Below are 11,347 nucleotides of genomic sequence, written 5' to 3'. Positions count from 1 at the left end.
TAGACTGAGTTGTAGCAATCTGCTTCAAATGCTCCTGAATAAAGCACCGGACTGATAAACAGAGTTACAAGAACCAAAAAGCTCCCTAAGTACTCGTTAGAAACAAGGCACAGTGGTAGTGACCACAGCAACTGAGAAAAATAAAGAGTTTGTAAAACAGTGAAGCAATTTTGGAATCAGATTTGGGTTCCAATTCCCATTTGATAGCCTGCTAAATAGTGACCATGGGCAAGATCCTCAACATCTCTGTGCCCTGGTTTCCTCATCAGTACACTGGGGCTAACAACAGTATTGATGTCAGGAAGTTGTTGAGAAGATGGTTAAGGTAAATCTGTACACACATTTAGTGCTGAGTCTGCACTCAAAAAATGTTGGCTCTGGTTATTAAATTGATTCTCATCCTCAAAGATCTTATATACACTTATCAATGAAAATATTCAGAAGGAAAGAATGATACTAAATGATACACATTAAGTGAGCAGTACTGGTCACGAAAGATGCAAAACTTTAGGAATGCAAGGCACCCCTTCATCTAGGGAGGGTAGAAGGTCTCCTGGGAGTGGTAAAACCAAAGCAGATGGGGCTGTGCAGGACTACAGGCCCCCTGCAGCGGGCACTTACTGTTTGCCAAACACAGTGGGGCACCTTGTATGTAATCGCCACAAGCTACAAGGTAGATACTTTCAAATCCCCAATTTATAGATGAGAAGCTGTTTTACGGATAATGGCTGAAGCTCACACAGGTTTAGTCATTTCCCCAAGTCACCCAACGGGTGGCAGATCGAAGTTTAAAATCATGCCCGTCTGACAACCCATCACTGTGCCATTGTTGGGAAGAAGGGTTGACGGGAAGATAAATCATTCCATTGTGAGGCAGGAAGGGACAAAGTAATCTTATTAAATGGCAAGTGGGAAGCAAACAATATGTAATTTAAAAAGAGAAAATAAGGGTAGAAAGGTGGGTTAGAGCCACAGGGAATGGAAAGCTATGGAGTTTGAGCTTCAGCCTGTGGACAATGAAGAATCTGTTTTGTTTGTGGTTTAAGTGTGTGCTTTTGATCAAATACTACCACCACCACCACTACCAAGAGCATTTATGGAATACCAACTAAGGGCCGGGTCCCAGGCTAAACCATTTGCATACATTACTTCCAAAAGTTACAATTTGCAATTTAGGTATTATTACCTCCATTTCACAAATAAACAAAGCCCTGAGTGGTCAAGCCCCTCACTGGGATGACTCCAGCATGGTGGGGTTCATAAGTGAGTGTGAGCAAAGTCAAAGTCAATACACTTCCCTCTAAAAGAGTACTGCAGAAAAACCTCCCTTGCAAAAGAGAGTGGGGGAAAAAAAGAAAAAGAAAAACAGAGGGAACTAGTCTGAAACAATATACCAATCCAGAGTAAGGAGACAAATGTCTTAAATGGAGTCACTGAAAATGGAAGGGAGGTGACAGAGAGCAAATGTGTTCATGACCTTTTCTTTCATTTACTCCATTTCTGTGTCATGATCTGCTCCCTGAAGTAGAAACCAAGTTAGTAATTATTCCAGTTTCTATTACCAGCCTTGCCTGTAAGCCTGATTTGAGCCCTGTTGTTAGCCTGAGAGCGAACACAGTATTTACCTGTCCTGTCACAGTGTTATCAGGGCTAAAATATGGCATCATCCTCTAATCTGTTATCTGTATTGAAGGGTAATCATTCAAAAGAATAAAACTAAGCCTCCACATCCAATAAATCACATTATGCTTCACATATCAACGCTTTAAAAAATCTGACCTAAACACATAGTCTGTCAAAACAGGAGGACACATACGCTTAAGCTCTAATGAGCTCTGCCAAACCCTACGTTATTATTAAAGTTCATCGTGAGCTCAGAGGTCACACATTTTTATAAAATGGAATGTGGTATCAATATTTGTTGGGCTGCTTTCTAGTTAATATTCTAGAGAAAGTTGCATAATAAAGCAGCAGGAAATACATGCATTATGAATATATCTTTCAAGCTAAGGCAAAAGCTAAATAGACAATTACTTAACATTATGTCATTTTTCGGAATTAAGAGTTAGGAGCTTGGACATTCATGTAATTTTTCCAAAAACCCAAAACACTTTTGCACTAAAACCTTAGCTATAGTGCTCCTCATTCAATAGCTAACTGCAATATGTTCAGTGGGAAATCAGTAGTAGAACAAGAACACGCAGAGTTGAAATTCATAAAGATAAAAGAGTATAATTTTCCTGTCCAAATCCACAAGTTAATACATGAATATTCCCAACAATTTACAATATTAATTTGAAATATCAAATGTGTTTCTGAGAATAAAATTATGAAAGAAATGGCACCTTAGAGTCTCACTTACTAAGGATAAAAACAAACATGGTTTGTGTACTGCATTCACCAAAAAAAAGATGTATATATAGACACATGTATATACATATATATGTCTATATATATGTCTATATATCATACATATATATGTCTATACATCATATATATATATTTATGATAAAGCAAAGTAACAGCATAAACAGTCTAATTTTACAGCTCTTAATTACATAATGATCTGTGGTTTGTGTTTTTTAATCTGTTGGACTTAATTTTATTTCTATGTGCAAACACATACGTGGATATTAAAGAATTCTGCTCACCTGTGCATATTCAGACCCAAATATCATGAAACATTTAGCAGTAAAATCCAGTCTCTGAAGGCAGGCTTACCACTACGCCACTATTCAGTGTAAAGATACAACTGCCTTCATAATAGACAGAAGCTAAATCATTTTTTTTCTTTGCATCACTTGAGGCTTCCTGCAAACCCAGTCATATAAACAACTTCCTTCACCTTTTCTTCAAATCTGAGTGTTTAATTAAGCCATATATCATCGCAACCCCTCTAGTCCAGCTGTCTGTCAGAACAGAGGTTTACTGCAACTCCACCCTTTTCCCACCTTCAGCTTCAACAGTGCATTTCATTTTTTTTTCCTATCAGAGAAAAAAATTAAGATGAAGAGTTCCAATCCTCAAAGTAGTTCAGTGAACTGTCACAATAATATCATTTAACCCCAGGGAATTTTCTGTTTAATTGCCACTCTCTCCCTTCCCCCAAAGGGCTACATCTTCTTTCAATGGTGTAATGGAAAGCACCGCATTAAGAAAGACAGAGAGAAAACATAATCGGTTTAAATTTTTAAACATCTAACCTTTTCACCAGTCACTTTTAATCATTTGCACCTGTGACTTTAATCATCAGCCTGGCAATCAGAGGACAGATCTAGGAGAGATGCCCCAATCACAACCATTATTGTATTAAGGAGCAAAGAAGAAAGCGATTTTCTCACATGTGACACGAAGAAAGTTTTACATGTCAGTAACACCCAATCTTGGGAAGAATAGAGCTCCTAGTACTTAAAATCTTCATTTTCTAAAAGTCAAAAGATTTTCTTAAAATATATACCTTACTGTATTTGTAAATATTAAGTTTTTACATTTTGTAACAATTTTTCAACTTTAGGGCTCAGAAAAAAAAGGCTCTAGAATAAGCAGAACATTGGGGGAGGCAGTGAGATGTTTGAACCATTCTCCCCAAGGAGAAATCAAAACCATTACATTATACCACATAACCATTTATTTCACTCTGCAAGGCAAACTTAAAGCACAGTGGTAATATTCTGAAAACGTGATAGAAGTTCTACATCAGTGAACATACAAGTTTGGAAGGGACAAATATGATCGCTGTCAGTTGTAGTCTGCCCCCTGCAAGTCAATAGCCCTGTGGGTGAGGCTCCCATATGGAAATCTTCCTTGACTGCCCAAGGCTGCATGGGATTCCCTGTGAACAGCATCTGGACCACACCTTGTTTGGTCACACAAGCAGCTGACAAGAGCTGGAGGAAAATGCGTCTGGTCCAGAGATGAGAGGACAGGGCCAAGAATCAAATATGCCCCTCTAAAATTTGATGGGGAGGGCCCCTTAAAAAGGCTATTTATCCAGTCATGTTTTTCTAATCAGTCTTGGCCATTCACCAGCAGATGTTGGTCATTCTGGGGACTAACTGGTAGGATTTTGTGGTCCTGCAGCTGCCAGCCTTTCATAACCTCAGTGATGTTGTGGAAGCATCCATTTAGTGTATAAATATGCTTTTTTTTTTTTGCATTAAAACACTGCCAAGTGAAATATTAGAGAACAAACTCCCCACCCAGTGCAGAAATTTTCCAGTTTCAAAGCATCTGGGATGAAGATTCCAAATTACCTGTAGCAAAAATTTCTTCTAGATTTTTTAAAATCCTCTTGCTTGTTGAGGAACCTACTGAGGAGCCTGCCAAAGATGACACCCACAGTTCAGATTATTGGTCCTACATTTACCTAGTTAGGGCAGGAAGAAGTGTTTGATGGTTACCCAGGATCCTTCCACTTGTAGCAGGAATGAACACCAAAAAAAAAAAAAAAAAAACAAAACATCAGGACACTCAACTCCTTAGAGATTTAAAAGACTTCCAAGAGGAATAAAGAGGAAAGAAATCTCTCCCTCCCCACCTTCTCCCCCGACCCCGTGTGTGCCCTAGCCATGTAATTCCATGCAGTTCCAGAGAGAATCCTTTACTCCACAGGGCTCCTAGATCTGACCCCAGCAAAGCCAGGTTGGTCATCCTTCTCCCCACGCTTCCAATCTCCATACCAACCCCTCCCCACCACCTCGGGCCACCTCCTTACCTGATAATGTCGTCGTTGTGTCCCAAGAAGAATTTTTGGCTGTGCTCTCGGGTGTTGTAAACCACCCCGACCCCAGCCACAAAGTAGACCACCTCCTTGCCGGCCGTGTAGTACAGGTTGTTGCGGCACTGGTGACCCCGGTACCCGTACACCCACTCCAGCCGGAGCTGGCAGCTGGGAGCTGTCCGATCCGCCATGATAAGCCGACCCCACTCGTCCCCCGGCCCCCCCCGCGCGCGGGTCCGCGGCCCCTGCGCTCCGGGTCTGTCCTCGCCAAGACTCGGGCTGCGGAGGACCTGCAAGGGCTCAGTGTGCAGCGCTGGGCGCTGATTTCCGCGGCGACGCACAGACACAGCCCAGTGCGCCGGCCGCCACCATCATCCGCCGCCGCCGCCGGAGATGAGCCGCCAGTGCGCGGCCGCCAGACCCCGCCGGGCGCCCCGGCTCCCTCTCCCCGGGCAAGGCGTCTTCGCGGGCGCCAACACCCGCACGCACACGCCTCACTGCACCTGCGGGCTTCGTCCCCCAGGAGAGGTTCTTGGGGGGGTCACCCCGCCTTTTAAATCAGGGATCTGCATATCCAAACACTGATTACCCAGTTCGCTCACTGAAGTTTGCAGTGCGTGGGGGCTTCACAGCAGGCAACGGGATTTATTCTGTAACAGCTTTGATTTGACAGAGAACCCGGGTAAGCTTTGCCATCACCATCCTTGGATCCGAAAATGACAGTCTATACCCAGGATGCAGGAGAAAGGAAGAAAGAAACAGAGTTTTTGTATAAGTCACCAGTCCAAGAAAATGATCCCCAGACTAAACCAAGGTTTTTGGTTTTTTGTTTTTTTAATTGTCAACTATTCTCCTTCTCCCTCCAGATCCATTTCCTTAATGATATGAAATATGCCCAAAATGCTTCTGGTTGCTGATATGATTGAAGAGAATACTTGCTGTTTCCCCATTAAGCCAGGGTGAATATGCAACGGTCATTTTTTTTAGATGCTTCAATTAGTTGTCATGTAAGTATTTTAAAAATCACATCCTCCGTGAAACCTCTCTTGACCGAAAAAAAATCATGAAGAACTTAGCAGTTCTCACTAATCAGCAACTCCAAGTGCAAGCGTCATGAAAGATTTTTCTGAATTGGAGGAAACGAGACACTAGTGCAGTTGGAGGCAGGAAAGCGCTACCTACTAACGCTCCTGGTCCCGAAGAAATTAAATAATTAACAAGTGGCAAAAATCAAGTGCCCCGCTTCACGAAGGTCTGAACTAGCTACGAGGACCCGTGGGCTCAAAGGTCAGCCTCTAGCCAGGCGGGGGTGGGGGCCGGGACGCACTCCGCGCCCCCCACCCCCCAACAACGTGCGCCCACACTACCCTAGCTTCCGCTGCCGCAGGTCCGAGGGAATGCCAGCCCCCAGGGACAGCCCGACCCGCGCGCACTGCCTCCCTGTCAACGTCCTGCACTCCTCCCACACCGGATCCAGCCTAGTCTGCAGAGCATCCCCGCTCTCTCCGCCTCTAACCTCTGCTCGGAGCGGGCGCCGCCAGCACGTCCCGGATCTCGCACGGGCGAGCGAAATCCTCTGCCTGCCCTCCCTTCCCCACCTCCCGCACCCGAGGATGGGCTTCGTCACTGGGGCGCAGCGGGAGACGGGTTCTTCCTCCAGCGGGCGCTCCGGGGGCGGGGCCACAGCGCAGCTTTCGGGAACCGCGGCGGCCGGTTACTAGGCGAGATCACGGCGCTTGGAAACCGCGACGCCCCAGAGCCTGGGGCCGCCCCTCTCTCTCCCCGCCCAGGTTTCTCCCTTCCTCGATGCATTCTGGGAATTGTAGTCCTTTCAATGCCGACTCGGTTAGGGAGCCCTCGGAGCTGGACCACAAGTCCCAGGATTCCGCACGCCCAGAGGGGGCCGTGCAGAGGCCATTACCGGCGTCGGTGGTGCCTCCTGTTCTCCCGCTGAGCAGAGGAAGACGCATCAAGGGCGAACGCTTGTCAACCGCCCTGCGATCCCTAAGTGACTGAGGCGGTGGCGTGCGTGCGTGTGTATCTATGGAGAAGAGCAGTGGAGTTGGAGTAGAGATAATCTCTATGGCCCGCCTCGAGAATTTGTTCTGCACCAGTGCCTGAGGGTTACTCTAGCTAGCCGACTGGAGCCCAAGTTTGTTTCCTACTTCAGTTTTCCTTTTTGTTCAGATGGGTTCTAATCTGTTAAAGTGCGGTGCTGCCACATTTAAGAAAAATGCTGGGGGATGTGGGCTCACTCTGCCTTAACCAGAGCCTTCCGTGAGCTACCTCCTAAATTACGACGGGATTCGGGAATTGAAGGACAACCAGATTTTGAAAATGGGAAGGTGAGAACCAGGCTTGGCCTTCAAACACGGATGTCTGTGAATGCCACTGCCCAAAGTGAACTATGAATTCCGGAGTAGCCCATTTTCGTATTGGGACCACAGCAGACCTGTGGAAAGAGATTTCAAAATTTCAGTGACTAAAGACTCAAAGGATGATGGAAGGGATATTGGGAGCATATCGTTTATTTTCCTCTCTGAGCTCTCCTGCAACCACTTAACTAGTTCTTCAACTACCTTAGGTTTTGTTTTTTTTTTTTAACGTTTATTTATTTTTTGAGACAGAGAGAGGGAGACACAGAATCTGAAACAGGCTCCAGGCTCTGAGCTGTCAGCACAGAGCCCGACGCAGGGCTCGAACTCACGGACCGTGAGATCATGACCTGAGCCGAAGTAGGCCGCTTAACCGACTGAGCCACCCAGGCGCCCCCAACTACCTCAAGTTTTAATACAGCCCTCTGAGCGGTAGGAAAGCCTCCAGAAGATTAGAAGTGCCAGAGTTTGGAAGAGCAGTTGCTGCCTGCAACAATGAAGATGGGAATTGGTTTCAATGTTATTTTTAAGGGAACAGGAATCTGCAAATATGTGAGGTGGCATTGTGCAGATAAGGGCACTACCAAGAACAAAAACAAAATTCCTGAAGAAGATTTGAGACATAAGCAAAAATATAAATGACCAGTAATGCCTTACCATAAAACACTGCCAATGAATTATGTAGAGACAATAGATTCTATACAGGAATTCAAAAGATGAAGAGCGTTTCCAGTTATAATAAGTCAGGAAAGACTTCATGGAGGAAATAGGAAGTACGGGTAGAATTGAGATCTATCAACATAAACAACACTCTACGCGGGTCTATGGAATGAAAAGATAGATGTAGGAAAACATAGATTTAGAAACAGTGAATAGAATCCGAGTGAGAGAATTCATGTAAGATGAAAAGGGGACATAAACCTGAAAGGTTAGATTGTGGATGGAACTGAACCTAGAGGTTTCCACTATATCCTTAAAATAATGGAGAGCCGTTGATTTGTTGATTTTTTTTTTCCTTGACAAGGAGAAAAACAATAAAAACAGTAGTCTTCAATAGGAATAAAAAGTTTCATCAGGACCTGCCCATTATCAGGGGACTGCAGAGCCAGGGGAATAAGCCAAAATATACGGAACTAAGATACATAATTGGCTGCATGGAAAGGACTGTGGAACAGGATGTTTCATAGGCTCTCAAGAAAGAGCAAAGGCCTGTCCCCTAGCAGAGGCTATACTGAATCCCAATAGATCTCACCCTTGTCCCTACTCCATCCTTTTCCAATATTAGACTATAGAAAGGTAGACAAAACAATGCCCAGCCACCAAACTATGACTCTAAGAAAATCAACTTATTCCTAGATAAAGTAGGAAGTATGTCAAAAATTCATGCACAGCGTATCAGAATAAATGATTCTGGAAAGAGCTGTCCCATCAAACAAGCAGCAAAACAGGGCATAACCAATCCAAACCAAGATCCTGAAAGTTACATTATGTAGAACCCCATCTGGAAGAAAATTTATGTCAAAAAAGCAGATTGTCTACCAAAGAAGAATTTAGTTATAGTATGAACTCAAAATATCAAGAGCTTGAGGTGCCTGGGTGGCATCCAACTCTTGATTTCAGATCAGGTCATGATTTCCTGGTTACTGAGATATTCCTGAGTTGGGCTCCATGCTAACAGCACAGAGACTGTTTGGGATTTCTCTTGCCCTCTTTCACTGCCCCTCCCACTCATGTGCTCTCTCGCTCTCTCTCTCTCTCTCAAGGTAAATAAATAAACTTTGATTTATTTTAAATAATAAAAGTAACACAATAACAAAATACCAAGAGCTTAAAGATGGATACTAAAAATAAAAGCCAAGCTAAAAAAATAAACACAGTTTCAGATCTAGTGAATAGCTTTGAAACAACAGAACAACAAAAAAAAAGGAAATCAAATTACCAGTATGGAAAAAACACTGGAAATTATCACAAGAAATGCAGAGAGAAAAAGGAGATTCAAGAGAAATGAGGGGCACCTGGGTGGGTCAGTCGGTTAAATGTCTGACTCCTGATTTCAGCTCAGGTCATGATATGGTTTGTGGGTTCAAGCCCCACATCAGGCTCTGTGCTGACAGTGTGGAGCCTGGTTGGGATTCACTGTCTCCCTCTCTATCTCTACCCCTCCCCTACTCGCTATTGTCTCTCTTTCTCTCAAAAATAAATTAACATTAAAAAAATGAAATAGATGATGCTTAAGAGAGCAAAGCTAATCCAGCATATAGATCATTGGTATTCCTAAATTAGAAAAGTCAACAAATGGAACAGAAAAAGTATTCAGAAATAAAGTACTATATTAACTGAATCTGCACTTTAAAGGCATACAGTGTATACCAGGAAAAAAAAGATGATAAAGTCTCCATGGAGGCAAAATTATTTAACTTCAAGAATAATACTTCAAAATCATTCATGAACTTTAGAGAGAACTACTGCACCATCTCTGCCAATTAGTAATTAAAGGGAAACGTTTAAGCATTTATTGTGTGTTTTTGGGGGAACTGAGGTTTATCCTCAGTTGATAAAGGAAAGCTATTTACCTAAGGATACCAGCTAATAAATGTAAGAAAAATGGTAGATTTAGAAAATTATTCAATGATGTAATTGATGCAGACAAAGGTCGTAAATGTATACTAAAATGATTAGATGAAAGAGTAATGCTAAAGAATCACTCACAGATTATGTACATTTAAATGGAAAGATCTGGAGGTCAAAATCTCAAACAAATTATAGTATCAGTGGGGTGCCTGGCTGGCTCAGTCAGTGGAGCATACAACTCTTAATCTCAGGGTTGTGGGTTTGAGCCCAATATTGGGTGTAAAGATTAATTAAAAATAAAATCTTAAAAAAAACAGTTTAGTATAAAAATTTTTTTTCTCAGTCTGTTGAATGTAAAGCAGAGGTTCTCAAAGTGTGGTCCAGGAACCCAAGAGTACTTGAGGGGCTTTTAAGGGGTCCGCAAGGTCAAAACTATTTCCACACTAATATTAAGACACTATTGGGTCTTTGAAATCTCATTCTTGCAGGAGAGTGTAGTGATGTTTTCCAGAGGCTGCATGATATGTGATATTTCAGTGGACTGACTGCCAAGGCAGATGTAAGTTTCCTTCCATCTTCTGTTAAACCAGATATTCAGAGATTTGCAAAACTGTAAAACAGGGTCACTTTTCTTACTAAGTTTTTGTTTTGTTTTGGAAAATATAGTTATTTTTCATACATACAAAAAACAGTTTAGTATCACCAATACCAGAACAAACTGCATCTTCTACCTCTTGATATCATGCAATATGAAATACTGCATAAAATATTTTTGGCCAAATAATATCGAACCCAAGTCTAATCATGTCTTAACACCTAACTCAGTTTACAGAAAATATGGGATAGGTGAACAAACAAGTTAATTGAAACCACAAGGAAACAATCAGGTAAAGCCAGAAGATAGGAGAGGATACAACACAACTGGTCTGGCCTCATCAAAAAAAGTAAATGTATGAGACAACAAAAAATACAAAACAAAGTGCGGAATTATTCTTGTTTAAAAGAAACTAAAGAGACACAAAAACTAAATACAATGTGATTAGATCTTGGGTCCTTTTGGTATTTTTTAAGGCTACAAAAGATAGTGTGGGTAGAAGGAATAATAGGGGACATCTGAACACAAAGTGGACACTAGAGGATATTAGGGAATTCGTTATTTTTTAGAAAATCTTATTCTTTGGAAATATATCCTGAAGTATTTAGGAGTAAAATGTTATGTCGGCAACTTACTTTCAAAAGATTCAGAAAGAAGTGTTATCTGTATACATACAAACACACACATGCACATATGCATAAGGAGAAATAAAGCAAATAAGGCAAATATTAGCAATTGCTAAATCTAGCTATTTTTAAACTTTTTCTACATGTTTGAATTTTTTTTAATAGAAGATTGGAAAAGAATGTTTTTTGATCTAGCCAGAAACAAAAATGGAGGATGGGTACGGAAAGAAATTAGGCTGGCTTCAGCTATCTGCCCTGCAACCTCCAATGCCAGAAAAAATGAAATAGTATCTATATATACTGATAGAGAAGCAAAGTATAACATCGGAATTATACACAGCTAAATTGTGTAAGTGTAAAGGCAACAGACATTCTTAGCATTAAAGAACCTAATGGCATTGTTTAGCACTTGTGACAATTATAATGAATTTTAATGGCAAATGACTAAGGACCCCAAATA

The 11,347-nt window shown here is 42.1% G+C and overlaps 1 long non-coding RNA gene across 1 annotated transcript; it reads right to left on the bottom strand.

Annotated features, from left to right (window-relative positions):
* Positions 1-3,605: 3,605 nt before the first annotated feature.
* Positions 3,606-6,485, bottom strand: LOC122496851. Its single transcript, XR_006300965.1, has 2 exons — positions 6,237-6,485; positions 3,606-5,444 (listed from the first exon to the last, which is right to left on the bottom strand). It is a non-coding gene; the product is annotated as an uncharacterized LOC122496851 (long non-coding RNA).
* Positions 6,486-11,347: the final 4,862 nt, after the last annotated feature.

Source organism: Prionailurus bengalensis, chromosome A3 (assembly GCF_016509475.1).
Source record: "Prionailurus bengalensis isolate Pbe53 chromosome A3, Fcat_Pben_1.1_paternal_pri, whole genome shotgun sequence".
Lineage (NCBI taxonomy): Eukaryota > Metazoa > Chordata > Mammalia > Carnivora > Felidae > Prionailurus > Prionailurus bengalensis.
The sequence above is the reverse complement of the archived record's forward strand: the minus strand, read 5'-3'. Positions and strand labels throughout refer to the sequence as shown.